The sequence below is a fragment of the Anopheles funestus genome, chromosome 2RL, assembly GCF_943734845.2.
Source record: "Anopheles funestus chromosome 2RL, idAnoFuneDA-416_04, whole genome shotgun sequence".
NCBI classification, from domain to species: Eukaryota; Metazoa; Arthropoda; class Insecta; order Diptera; family Culicidae; genus Anopheles; species Anopheles funestus.
In genome coordinates, this window is record NC_064598.1 from 12913461 (window position 1) to 12928643 (window position 15183).

At 43.4% G+C, this 15183-nt stretch overlaps 2 protein-coding genes across 6 annotated transcripts in view; one reads left to right on the forward strand and one right to left on the reverse strand.

The window, feature by feature from the left end:
- Positions 1–15183, reverse strand: part of LOC125764951 (ATP-dependent DNA helicase DDX11) — a 77722-nt gene that overhangs the window by 18958 nt on the left and 43581 nt on the right. The gene's annotated exons all lie outside the window — the stretch shown is intronic.
- The window catches only part of LOC125764974 (activating transcription factor 3), a 52591-nt gene continuing 40469 nt past the window's right edge, over positions 3062–15183 (forward strand). For 2 of the 4 annotated variants that reach the window (XM_049429760.1, XM_049429759.1), the window contains exons 1-2: positions 3062–3360; positions 4772–5248. The gene's annotated coding sequence lies outside the window, so the exon portion shown is untranslated. The remainder of the gene's footprint in view (positions 3361–4771; positions 5249–15183) is intronic. The other 2 variants (XM_049429761.1, XM_049429762.1) reach the window with 2 other exon arrangements.

Consider the following 15183-nt stretch of genomic DNA (forward strand, 5'->3'; position numbering starts at 1 on the left):
ATCGCTGCTCCTACACCTCTTGGGCCGGTTCTATCCACAAACGCACACCATCTTAATGTATGATGGTCGGCGCAGACACGCTGGCGCGAGCATCGCTGCCAAAAGTAAGCGCGTATCGCGGCAAGTAGCCGAAATGAAGGAAAAGACGACTAGCAAAACCAAAAAAAAAAAACAGCATAAAACGGAACGCAAAGGTTATCTCGCGCTCTCTATCAGCATGTTATTTCTATTTGCTCGAACCAAACAGTAACTTCAAAAAAATGACTGAGCACTCTTATCAGAATCACAGCCAGCCGCAAGAAGTAAAGCGCGGCAAAGTAATGAAGCAAAGCACTGAAACACAGCGACGACCAGAGAGGACAACAAACGAATCGATTAATTGAGGTTGAAACTACCCCGGGAGCAGTCCGTCTCACCCCGTACCAGATGGGGTGGAAAGTGCCCTCCATCCTTTCCCCCTTTTTGGGGATGGAATGTGCTGTGCGATGGGTGTGTTTAACACTAACCTCTTTTCAGAAATCAACAGCAAAAAAATATTCCTTAAAATCTGCCTTAAAGTCCCATTCAATCATGTGGCGAATAATTCGCCGTGAGTGGAAGCTGTGGAGGGCAGGCAGTCAAAAAAAAAATTCCACTTCTCATCCCACGAAACACAGCTCCACACCAAGCAGATCAAAAACATGGCCAACAAAACGATAAAGAGAAAAAAGTATTAACAAAAAAAAGAGGCAAGAAATCACATCAAGCTCTCTACCCCAAACGTGAACCGAATATTCGGGAGGAAGCAAACAATATGTGGCCAGAAAAAAAAAGATGTGAAAGATTGAACGTAAAAACATCGGGAGGGAGTTTGATATGTAAATGGCAAAAAAAGGGAACACAGTGTAGCAATGTTTGACCACCGAAATTCATTTGCTGCTCCTTCAACGTATCACCCCAGGGAGAGAAGGGTTTCCGGGCATGGTAAACAAAACTGAAAACTAATTTTATATGAAAAATTGATGAAATAAAAAACGGTGTACGTGGGATTTTATCAGAACCAGGCACAGCTATTGCCCATTCCCATCTGTTGCTACGCGAACTCGCTGCAGAATTCGATTCTTCTCAGATTACTTCGCACACACACAGTCGTCGAGCAACTATCGATCGTTTGTTTTCGACAGAAATGTGTTTTAAAACATGATACCAATACTCTTCCTTGAGCAAACGCTTTCGAACAAACGATCGCATGCACGAACCGTCTAGAAGGAAGGAATAGAAAATACAAATACACACTGACATTAAGCAAAAGTCACACCAAATGTTGGAATTTGCATATTATCATACCGAATCAATTATCGTGTGGTGTTTTTTTTTCAAAAATGACAATCATTACAATTATGAGTACTGAACGTCATAATTTCTTGGCCTGCTCAACAAGAACCCGGACAGTAGTGTGGTCCGTCCGGCAGCTTCCAAGATCCGTGTGCGTATGCTTCGCCGAACCGGCATTACGGTACGGGGGGAATTAAAAATAACAATAATAAAACCACTCACCACTACCATTGTAGCGATTGCGAGTGTGGGCGAACTGCCACTGGCAATTGGTCATTTGCGTGTGTGCGATTCGGTATCGAAAAGATGCGTGCAAATCCGACCGGATCTTGCCCGATCGACCGGTCAGTGGTTTTGTGATAGTGTATGTGTGTGCGAACGTTTAGGGGTGTGCATCCCCCTTAAGTTACTTATATACTAAAAGGGCGAACCGTCACTACTTCACGTACACGAGAATCAGCTGCTATTCGTACGCGTCAATAAGAGAGCAGCTCCACGTACAGTCGGTATCCATCTTTAGCTGGAGTCACATATTTTTGTTCAGTATTTCTATTTCTACTTTTTTTTATTTTACTTCTATTTATTCACCTACTAATGACCTACATTTCTAAACAAGTGATGTGCATTTTTTTTGCAATAAACTTCCACCTATCAATTGTTGGCATCTTTCCGATAAAAGTGCAACCATTACGACCCCACTGTGCCCTGTTTGTGCACTAATGAAAGTGGGAAAAGTTCTCACCATCGTTTCCGATCGTTGTACAGCGATCGTTCGATAAGCTCTGATAGCTTCCAGCGCGCGATAAACAACTCACGATAAAAAGCGATCCCGACTGTACCGGTCTCTCGTATGCGTCTCTCACGTGCTCACGCGTCTTTTCGTGTTGTATTGTTTTTTTTTCTTCTTCTATTCCCTCCCCATTATTGACACGATCGCCCGCGAAATGCTTCTGGTGCGAGAGCGATTTCACTATCAAACGGCATGGTGGCTTCGAAGGCGGTGGAACAGCGGTCCACGTTTCCCGGTGGTCGTGCTGCTGCTGCTGCTGCCCGTACAGCTGCTAACAAATGCAAGCTGAAGCGAGTAGAGAGGATGGAGGACGCCAAAAAGGTACTGCTGCCAACGCAGTACACGAAATGCCGGCTAGAAAGGCAACGAACCAATCGGCATCGAGTATGACGGCATCTCGCACCAATGCGACCGTTCCGATGATGCCAACTGTTGGGGATGCTATTTTTAGCCCTTCTGAGAGGGTTTCCAATTCGCGGGATCCAATCGGCAACTCACTATCAAACGTGGGGTGCCGTTACAGGGTTCGCTAAGACGTTAGTGTAACGATATGAAGCCGTTTATCCGGGTTTCTGTTTATTCGTGCTGCTCACAAAAGACAGTGATAAGTGATAATCTGAAACAAAATGAAGTACATTTTCCAAAAAACACAGTTTCAGCCCAACATACATTATAAACTGAGCCGTTTAAAGACGTGAGACATTGATGATCGTCAGATAAAAGTTAAAAAAGGCCCTTGATCAGTTGATGCTCATGTCATGAGAATGACACCAAACAATTCAACCAGTAGAATGAAAATAATTTTCCCAAAATAAACGAAAAGTCGTGTCTAACTTATGCTCGAAACATTCAAACCCTGCCCACGCGGTGAGTGGCCGCCAACACGCGTTCGCAACTCGCAACCCGAGAAAACATTCACGCTCACCCCGTGTTGCGAGCGCACGACCAAACCGATTTGGGGTTGGCAAGCGTGGTCGTGTGTCGCTCGTTTGGCCGTTTGCCGCGACCGTCGAACGAACCCGAATGCTATGCGGCGAGCCCAGTTTACAATCGCACACGAAACGGACCGCACATGTCGGCAGTGACCGGATCGCGAGCTTTGTCGCGCGAAACCACACAAACCCCGTACGCAACAAACGTGTCCCTGTTCGCAGCTCGATGCACCAAACGCGTAACGCGACGGAAAAGCGCCGGAAAATTCACGTTTACTTCTACGACACCCGACAGCGAACCGGCAGCGGAAACGGACGCTTCAGGTGGGGGAAACGCAGAGAGGGCGTGAACGTGAAAAATATTGTTGGGAAGGAAAAGCACGTACACACACACACACAGATAATGCACACATACACGGCGGGTAAACACAACGACGCTCAAGAGGAAAATTCAAACAATTTCTGCGCAAACAATTCAACGGAAATAAATCGGCTAGCAGAAGGTGTGAAACTGAAGCTTTGCAGCTTATAGGAAACAAAAACACAAATTTCTTCACTTCACAAGTGAGAAAACAAATCGGTTGTGAAAATTTAACCAAGATTGTATTACGAAGGAGATTCATTTTCAATTTCAAATTCTTTAAAAAATTTGATTGAAAAATTAAATTGAAATCTTTCGTTCCTAAGGGAAACTGAAAAGAAAAGTGATGCTTATGTTTGTGATTTTGTTGAGTTCGGTTTTATAAAGTGAAGCGTATTTAATGTTGATATACTAAGTAAACAAAACGAGTTTGAAGGTGAAAAGAATGTGCCCAGGGTTGAGAAACAAATGTCACCAATAACATAAAAACGATGTTTAGTTTTTCGATATTTTTAGTACAAAACAGTGAATCTAAATTTTGTTGTGTTTTGTAAGTCTTTTCTTTGCAACGGAACGTCAAGGACATTTAAAAGCCACGCTCATATGGTTCACCTTTAAAAATGTTTAAAAGAAAAGGATTTTCCGCATCACAATCCTTCTTAATCGCAGTCAAAAGCATGGTGTTAGTTTTAGCGTGTATGTATGTGTGTGTTTGTGTATGTGTGTTTTGAAACGTGTGTCCGTGTGCAACACTGGTCCAAAAGTACGCCTATCGAGTTCCGACCGAGGGAAACCACACACACACAAAAAGAGGTCTTCGAGTGTTGAGTTTTCCACTCGAGCGAAAAGTGTTACCACGCCGCCGTTTGGCCGTGTCGGATGTTGCAGCATTGAAGTAATATACGAAGAAGAACAACTGTTCGAGTGGTTTTTGCCAAAAAGGAAAAGCTGGAATACCCCCAACTAACCCCCTCACAGTGATGCCGGTGAAGGCATGCTAATTCTGGCAAACTCACGGCAAAAACAACAGCGAGCGGTCGGCGTGGTTGTGGTGAAAAACAGTGGAAAAATCGACTGACCGCCGGCAGCTCTTGTTCGGCTCTGGACTGACCGGCGCCACCGGGAAATACAATCGTGAAAAACCCCATCCCACCCTTACTGTGGGGAGGGTTTTCCTTCTTGCCATTGCTTCCGAGTTGAAGTCGGAAACTTCGGCTTCGGAAAAGTGGATTTAACGTTTCGTGGAACTTCGTGCCGTTCGGTTCGGGATGTTCGGTGCAGCAATGTGGGAAATATGTGTCCCCCCCGCTTGTCGGTTTTTCACGCCGTGTATTCGCTTTTGCTTATTTCTTATTTCTTATCCTTTTTCTCCAGCGATTCGCAGCACACAGTGCATAAAACGTCACTGCCGGCCAACAACAGAATTTACAGAAGCAGCAGAGCAAGTGCATCGGGTGCAAAAAAAAAAGGTGAATACAAATGTCACGCCAGTGTAGGTGCTAAATGTTAAATGTGCTAAGGTGCTGTAGGTGTTTCGCGTGTGTTTAGAAGAAAAGAAAAATAAGAAAAAGAAGAGAGAAGTACGAATAGAAGGAAAGAAGAGAGGAAGGAGATGAAAAAGAAAGGTGCAAAACAACACACAGTGATAGTGAGTGATAATATTAAACGCCAATGAACCGAATCAGGCAACGGCACGAATGCAGTAGGATTTACGCCTGAAGGAAAATATGACAACCGTGTTAGTATCAACGTAGCCACACATATACGCAACACATTGCATCGAGTGGCCGGCACAGCACCGGAAGTGATCGTAACGCTGCATAACGCACCGACGACAGGGGCGAACAACAGGTGGTTATACATTTTTGCTCCTTATTAAATACACCGAAGTATCATAATTCACGATTAGAGCGTTTGTACGAAATGATGCGAACCATTTGCCAATCTTCCACTCAAGAAAAAGGACGACCACTTCCCAACATTTGTTGCATGTTTTTGGCAATGTGGCGTGACGCCGTGAGTGAGACAGCGTGCGCAAGTAAAAACGGGAAACGACACTTGCACGGCCACTTGGCCCACTGCCCGGACGGCTTTCCACCCGGCTTTCCACCCGCACGTGCGGTGTGAGAAACAAATACAACATTATAGCTCATTGGAAATGGGCCAATTGCGTGTCGGCATACTATAAGAACATGGGCCAAAAAAAACGGGAGTAAACCGAACCGTGGAAAAAGGGTCACGTGCAGTGATTATATGCTGTATAAAGTTCACTCCTTTTTGCTTCAATACTATACTACAAACGCGAAACGTTCAGTGTACAGTGAAGCTGGCAACACTGCTGCCCGCTTGTTGGCAACGATTCTACATCAGCCTATAGATCGTATTCATTTCCAAACGCAACAACCAATGTTGCAGGTGTAGGTGTGGATCGATCGTTGCACACTTCTGACTTTTTGTTGTTGTATGTCTTATTTGGACATACTAAAAACACCGAAAAAAGAGCCAAAATTTGCACACGAAAAGAAAAAAAACCCGAAAGATCAAGGTAGAAAACTGGTCTTTTTGGTGGAATCGAGGATCAAGGAAGGTTTACGCCTTTCGCGGACGTTCGAGTTCCAGATTTATGGGCACCGCGAGGCTTGAACGAACGGGAAGGATAATTAATTTTACTTTGTAAAAACACAATCTGACGTGAAATCAAAGGGAGCGGGACAACCGATCTTGGTGCGCTTGAACGCTTGGTGGCAGGGATTAAGCATTGAACGATGAAACATAAACTGGCCGCTAAAACGATTTCCAGAAAAAAAACATTGAATACCTGCGTAGGTGGTACTTATCCGACCGCGCTTTTGGAGACTTGTTTTTCCATTTTTTTTCTGGTTGGCCAAGAATTTATGGCTACTGTTACCAAATTGCCAATCACGCATACACGTTGGAAAGTGCAAATTGCATCGTTAATCCTTCGTTTCCGGTGATTTTGGTGGTTGTATTTGTGCATCTGCTAAATCGTAAATGACTTTAATGGGGATATTTTAAGGTGTGCGAAGCAATTTGTTGACAAGAGACATGTACAGCATCTCCGGCACATTGTGTGTTCCTAGTAAATCCCTAACCGTGCTCACCACTCCAAAGTCCTCCTCCGGGAAGCGAATTTGCTACACTGTAATCCATTTGTTTGGCGTTTGGCAAGACCCAGATGGACCTTGTCTCCTGGGCAGTGTTTTCCCTACACATCGCTTCCTAATTATTCTCGTTAGTCTTCACGCACCGTGTATCCCACTGGGGCACACATAAAGTTTAGCGCCTAGGTCATATTCATTAGCTTAATTCAACCTACCCGCGGCCTCTCTCGCGGTCGGATGTCTGTTGGGGCGGAATCACAAAACCAAATATTCACTGTAAATGAATGTAAAGCAAACCACACCAAACCTGCATAAACCCCGCTGAAAGCGCATCGCGCAAGCGATACGGCAGGAATGAGCGGCATGAAGAGGCGTGAAGATATGTGATACACACTGTAAATGAATTGCATAAATTTGCATCTTCGGGAGGAGGCACTGGATTCAGCTTACTGGCTAGCATCCGGCGCATGGAGGGATGAATTCGCGCTGGAAGTGCTCGGAAATAAAATCATATTAATAAAACGCATCCCGATCTTCTGTACGCACACAACCCCAACTTAAGTTGTCCGGAGTCCCCGAACTGCAAAGGAAGTGTGTCGTGTGCGGATGCGAAGTCTCTCTACCAGCTCGTTGCACCAGATCGTTCTGTACCACCAACATCACGGGGCATCGGATCGTTTAAAACACACCCGTCCTTTGTCATGCTCCCGGCCACTTGTGTCTACCAAAAAAAAAAACCGCACACAGCCACAACACATCGCAAATGATAATGGTGCGAGAAGATTGCGCCTCCGGGGGCTACATAAAGTGGCACATAAAGTAACACACTTTATGGGATGTGGAGGAGCTTCTTCTGTGCGGCTGAAAAGATGCAAATTCACTCGATTTAGGAAAGCGACGAAGTGAGCGAATGGAAGCTGTTTGCCATTTACCCGGCTAAAAGGGAGGGATGTTGGGACGATGGAACGCTCTAAGTAGAATTTTGATCCGTTGGATTATCTCTTTGAAGAATTGATTAAGACAGCTCCTTTACTGAGTCGCGTTCTTAACGGCTGTTTCGAACATTCCAGGGTTTCTGGATATACAGTTTAGGGATTACACATATTAGTTATTACCGTATTATGCTCAAGAATGCGGGAACTTTTAGCTTTGTATGAGTACAAGACTGTAAAGGAATTATTAAATATGACTTGAAACATATGATCTTCTGTTAATTGTAATGATCAAACTTGTGAATCCTTGAAGTCTTCTAGGTCGAGTACCTGGAACGAGATGTCGCAATGTTGCATTAATTTTCATTCACTCCCGCAACAACTATTCGACCATTCAATCTCGTTCTTGGAATTGTTCTCAGCAAACAAGGTCCGCTGCCGTTTTAAGGTTATGTGGTGGAAGTTACAGGCCGCGTTGCCTCAAGAATAGATTCCTCAATGGAACTGCACTGTACGATCCGGAGTTCAACTTCAATCAATCTATTTCATATTTGTTTCAATCATCATTCGAGGTAGTAGCGAGTAGAGACGGTACGATCGTTGCATTTGGATGGAGGGTTGCACTTGAACAACAGTGCTATTAGAATCAAATTACCCGCGAAGTGTCATGATGGTGACACCGGCAAGTAAAACACGCTTGCAACGCCTTGACAGCTGTCGATTGAGTTGGTGGCCAATCGAGGTGTGTTGGCGGTGAACCGATGAGCAAAGATCAAGACACCTCATACACACGGGGGGGCTGCTGCACATGTCTGGACATGATGTACTCCAAAAGATACTTGTTGCGATGTCACAAAAGTCTTCCAAACAGCTTCCAAATGAAAGCACCGGGAATTGGTGATAATGGAGGAAAATTAACAGAAAAGGATCACAATGAAAGTGGAATTTTCCTGCAGTTGGTAAAGATCACACTGCGAAAGGTAGTGTCGAGACACACATCAATCAGATGCATGCACACAATTATAGACATAGGCCACGTATCGCATATACAGACTATTCGCCTTCGCACAAATGCCTCCTACGCGTCGCTACGTTGATGGCCCCACGATGGTGATTTTCTCCGCTTCGATGAGACGAGAAACATTTTCTATTAGCATTCTCAACACATAAACCTCCCCCTCCCGGTTTGCCCGATCTTCCTCGGTATTCCTCTTTTTCGTCAAATTGTATTTCTTGGTGTTTTGTTTTTTCTCTCCTACTTCTAACTCGACTGCTCGATCAAATCAAATTAGGTTGATGGCTATTAGCACGGGGGGAGACGACAACGCAACAGCGCTTCAAGAACATAAAACATGCGCGTGTGTGTATGTGTCTTTCACCACCCACAAACCTGTCCCGTCACACCACCCTGAAGGCTTCTTGCAGCAGTTGCACGATCGACAAGATCGTGTCTCGAAGATTAACACTCGAGCTTCTGAAAGAGGTCGTCTCAACGCCCTGCGTGCGCTATCGGTGTTTGGGCCAGAGTATGTTGTTGTTTTTTTTGTACTCATATACTCACTTTTAACCACACCTTTACCCACATATACACAGCATGTTGGGCGTGCAATTTTTTTTTTTGCACTCAAACCCCTTGCAAACCTCTCGGAGATCAACATCGCCGTAGTCGCATTCCCGCCCGATCTCAGGGCTTATCGAGAAGACAATGAATAAGAAATTTATGACTACGAGATCGTAAGATACTGATAAGCATGTCCGCGCAGCTTTAGGGCCACACGGTTTGGTTTCTCTAAATCGCGCCTTTTTTTTCGCTTATATGCAGCTGTTAGCCTTGCTTGTTCGTGAGGATTTGACATATGAACACAAATTTTGTCTTTATTTTGACATATGGGCGTTACGGGGTGCTGTCAAAAATGAATTTGATTGCTTTTGGCTTTTTTTGTTTTTTTTCTTCTTGATTCATATTTCCTGTTTTGGTTATCTGCTCCTGGTGCTATTATAAATCTAGTACGAAAAGGGCTGCACCTAGAAAGGAAATGAGTTACAAATTGCTTTTGTACACCGGGCTTTTGTAGGCACATATACAGTAGGCGACATATTGAGAATGTCATTGGTTAAACACTTGTCACGCAAGAAGACGCGATTCTTGATCTACGCAAGACGATCCTTTATAATGCTTGGAGCAACAGTAACTGTGGATCGTTTGATCGTAGAACACATCCGTTTACCAGAGTCACCTTGTTTCTTATCGAGGTTTATACTTGCTTTCTTCTTCGCTTGCAATACTAATGGAGTCACCGCGTGTATCACCCATTGTGTTTTCCCATTAGTTTCCCTCTCGCTTAAGATGATAACCGGCACCACCAGTTCCGTTTGCGTTTTCATGCCCGATGTTACCTCTCCCATTGAAAGGAAAGCGATAAGATTGTCTGAAATATAAATAATGATACTTGAAATTGCTGAAGCGAACTTTAGCCAGACATTTTCGGGTCCACGGAACACCAATCGGAATGTTTGAAATCGCTTCATACCAGCAAGGTCACGTTCTGTGCAAATGATTATGGAAAAATGGACGATAGTGGATTGTTTACTTTTTTGTTGTTCCTTTCATTATTGGAATATTTTCTTTTTTCCAGTAAACTTAAGACGTGTAATTTGTCACGTAGACCAGTGTAAGATTCTGGAATTAGTCATTATAACATGCCGATTACACCCGCTTTCAGATTAGCAACAAGCGCATGTAACACGCCATCGGTACAAAATGGCGTCGAATCGAACGTTCGTAATCGTGTAACATGCAAATTAGCTAACTTCTGCTATCTCTCTCTCTTTCCCTGCATGCACACTTTAGCATGCACAATCTGTACCAGCTGCTTCGCCCTTGCTTTCGCCACTTTAAACACTTTCATCCTGTACCAGCGGAACTTCAAACGGAGATGTAACAGCGCGGACGGTCGGTTACGCCGCGAAACAATATTTATTTCCATCAGCAAAAAGTGTGCCAACGAACCGTCCGAGGTTGTGACAAGCCTCTCCACAGTATGCAAGCGGCCATATTGCATAATCGGACGCACTTGCGCCTACACGTCTGCCCGAAGGCGCAACACTGTGATGACCGATTGGCTGTGTGGTCGTTTAAGTGTGTAAAACGATTGACCGTAGGTGATGCATTTCCGTCACTTAAGCAAGCGTCAAGTGTCACCTGATAAAAAACCATCGCATGTGGACACTCTTGTGTGTGTGCAGATGGAGTCACCTGGTGCTTCGTAGAATTTCGATAAGATGGTTTAAAGGGTTTTATTTGTTTTTTTTTCACCCGAGCAAGAGCTATTCATTCGTAGAATAAGTGTGGCTAAACACAATTGTTATTTCTACGGATGAAACACTCATAAACAATTTGCTGCTGGATATGATCAAAATTTACTTCTACTGGGACCATACACACCCAGCAACAACCAATTCCTCTTTCAAAACATTGACTGGAATCGATCAAAATATTCCCATTTTTTCTCACGATCTTAGCTTACATCCCCCACTCTCCTTTTTTCTGCCGGATAGAATTTGAATGCTATTTTTAATGACTTAAGCTAGGAAAAAAAGGCAACAAAAAATGGATCGAAAACAGGACAAAATCCATGATGAGAGCGCGACGGTCAGTCAAATCCCGTGTACTGGCTTTGGTTTTTCAAATTTCCTTACGGTTGGATTTTACTTGTTTTCATCATAAACATACACATGCCCGACTGTTATTCTTTCCGGTCCCGGGAGTTCATTGCGGCATTATGACGCGCTCTGGCACGCTGCGCGAGATTTTGCGTCCGCGTGTGTAAGAGTTGCGGATCGTGTTTTCAGACCGTTCAAAAATAGCCCTCCACCAAACGGGGGAACCCACCCATGGGTTGTTTGAGAAGGAATCAAATACACAGAAAAGGGCAAACATGTGTGCGGGTGAATATCGCGAATAAAAATGGGTGTGTTATTTAATATCCAAGCGTGAGAGCGGCGTTGATCCAACGTCCTTCGGCGTCCATGGCGCCGTACATCTTTGGGGTTATCATCAAACAGCCGTAGAACATATGAAAATGGTGTGACTTTCTCATGCTGTTATGCTTTATCGTACGTTTCCTTGCTCAGTAATCGAACACACAATGTGTGACAAATTTCAACCCAACCGACACTGTTTGTACAAAAAAAACGCTACTTAATTGATCGTTACCCAGCTACAGAGCGAAATGGTTGGGAAGTTGATTAAAGCAGGAATTTTGCATACTTCGCTTACAGTCAATGGAAAGACAACGGCCAAGCGAAAGATGGCGAAAGCTGTTTATGCTCCTGTCAGAATGAAATTTTCAAACAAGAAAGCTGATAGCTATCAGTTACCGCCACTGTCACTTGTTGGTGATGTTCGAGTTATGCGCTACTCCCATTTTTTTGCTGTTGTGTACCCCACCCGGAAAGCCGATCCTTGGTAAATGTGTTTGCTGTAAAATGGGAAGCTGGCTTGCCGCAGACGTACGACAAAATACGCCGTCCGATACGTTTGTTTGTGATCTGCTGACGGTGAAAGGTTCTTAGACGCCATCACCAGCTGTATGCTAATCGGGTGAGGGAGAGTAGGGAGATATGGGGGATGAGAAAAAAAAAGGAAAAATGGCAAAAGGTCTCTGTGAAGAAATTCGACACAACAATGTCACACAGAATGTAGGCCAACGTTGAGTTTTCGGAATGGAAAAGAATAACCAAATTGATGACTCTTTTTTTCCTGTTCTGTTTTGTTTGGTTGTTGCTGAGGCAAACTTCGATAATGGAATCCACTTTCAACAGACTCGTTGCGCGTTGCGCGTTAAGGGTGTGTGCTGTTCTTTTCCTCTTTCGGTTTCACGTCCAGCTACAAATGGTTTGGATTAATTTCCAACGACCGTTTGCCATTTGACTGAGCTCATGATGGATTGGTGATTAGCCTAGAAAAACTATAAGCAACACTAAATGCAGCATTTGTTTAGTTTTCGTATAAACATTTCATTGTTGTCCAACAACAGCGACGGTATTACGCTAAGCTGATTGGTTTACTCAAACAAACAAAAGCAGTAATTGAAAATAATAATTTATCATGTAGCGCATTCCCTTTGCGCTAAACCTATTACAGCATGCTTGTTTACATTTTATATTCTAGGTGTTTTTATTCTTTTCGACATACTTTCCCCTTACGACTCCGAGCAAAAGCCCACCTGGGTGGTAAAAAAAACTAATGTATGCAAATATGTCATTAACCTATCACAATATGCCACATTTCGGGCGCATAGTATTTTCCATTCCGATTTTATTGTTTTAGAAATCGGATTTTTATTTCGCCAAAATCGTACGCTTAAATGTCGAAGATTATGAGTCAACCTTTTCGGTACTGATCGGTGATCATTCTTACCCAATGCCAATATTTAAACCATCTCGGAATCGTTTAGTGTGATACGATCAACCGCTTCTTTCAGTAATGGACACATCGCAAAGGTTTGACTATCCCATAAATCACTTCCCCAGCGAAAGAGGAGGCTTTGCTTTTGCGGCATTCAAAATGTCCACTGAAAAAGGCATCCTTAGATTTTCGACCAAAAGCCACGGACGATTGATCTTCATCAGCACCGGGCACATTTGCATCGAATTTAGATCGAAAAAACATTCCAAAGATCAGTATCTCGGTATGGGGACGATCTTCCATGTGGTTGTTGTGGACATCCGCGTAGTAGGAAGAATTGAAATAGAGAGCTTCTCCAAAAAAAAAAAACTACCACATCAACAACCAACAGAGAGGAAGTCATTAATAATGTTGTGTGACTGCTATCTCAAATCATCTCCATAGAAAAAATAAAACAAAACTTCAGCGACATAAAGGCCACATAACCTTCGACCGTTTGCACACAGAAACGCATGTACAGCTGTCTACTACGAGTGGATTGTTTTTGTTTAAACTTTACTTTTTTACCAAACCTAACCATTGGACGTTCCAGTTCCGGATTTCAGACATATACACTCACACACACAAAAAAAGCTAATTTCAAACGTCAAAACATTCACGGATGAAGTGTGTTTGAATAAAACGAGGTTTCGCCCACGATTTTATCATCCTCTGCAAGCGCGTTACGCATAATTTGCACCGTTTTGTGGTTGAAACGGGCAGCAAACCGGCAAGGGAGAAAGAACAAACTAGCTCACACAAAACGACAGCCAAGTCGTCGCGGCAAAGTTTTTGTTTTGTTCGCTATTTTCTTCCCTCCAGAACGCAGGAACCACAGGCCTGATGACCGTAATTAATTTTAGCGAACCGAGCAGCAAATAAATTGAACCCATTCGTTAAGCACATCACAATTAACGAATGTCCGGCCTGAAGTGGGGCTAGACTTGTGTGATGATTTAGACTTTAAATTCTGCACATCGGCACCATTATAAACGTGCTAATCGTTTGAAATACGTGGGAATATTTAATTTTTTTTACTGTAATATAGTTGGGGTTTTCACGTATTGTATGTGCATTTAAAATGTGTGCCATGTTGCTTTATAACGAATACAATGTTCAGTGTCCAAGAGTATGGGGTTCCCCACAATTGCCCCAGTCTCCAATGGAAGAAATGCTTCGAAATGAAACAATGTGTGATAATGATTTTCTCGTCCCAGCACGTCCAACGTTCTCCAACGGTTGAGTGAGATCGTGCAATATCATGCCCTGACTGACTGACAGATGGAGTTACTTTATCGCCCTCGCAGATTCGTGGCGCCCTGTAAGACGGTCCATTAAAGGAACGAGGGGATGGCATGTACCCAGCATTACTATAAGCGAAGTAGACAGGGTAGACAACAGGGTTGAAGGTAAATCCATACTGGATCGGTATGGCTCAATGTAATGCTTTCAAATGGTGGGCACAATGTGGAGAAAGTGGTCGGTGCTCTATCCAGATAATTGATTTGTCACAAACGAGCACTGCACCGTATACTCACGACCACGGTTGACATTGAGCAGTACATTGTGGCATATGCAATGTAAAACAATCGAACCAAACTACGTTCTATTGACGCCTTTCAGTAAGCTTATTGTGGCGTCAGTTAATCATTATGGTGCGTTAAACGTGTTTAAGAGTGAAAAGTGTCGAAGGAAGAAATTATGATTTGCTATCCTTTTTATGGAGAAAGCTTTTTCTACCAGGAAAGTAACAACTTCATGAAATATGGGAAGAACAGTTTAACACACAGAAATCGCTACGATTAAATTAACTGCACCTGAAAACATCCTAAAGTAAGGTAACTACCGAATAAAAGGATAGCTCATAAATCAATACATCACATACCACAAGACCAACGACCTTCTGGCGATATACTGCTAGTGTTTCCTCGTTCCCTATCATCTATTAGACGCCAAACGGTCTACGTTTTGAAAACAAAGTTGTATTCAGATTTTTTTCGCGAGTCAAAGCGAGAATCTAGCCTTGTTGGGCTTTGTAAAATCTCGGTCAAAGCAATTTTGTTGACCGTGTTCCAAAACAAAACAAAAAACAATAGTTACCACGGTAAAAACGAACAAAATCCCCAGACGGATCCTCCAAATCCTCCAAACAAAAAAATACCCTCAATGTCTATATGTTCCTACGAAACCGAGATTAAGTGCCGCATAATTGGAATTGTGGTAGCGTAACGAACACAACTCGTCACCAAAAAAAAAGAAAAGGGTCACAACAGGAAACTGGTA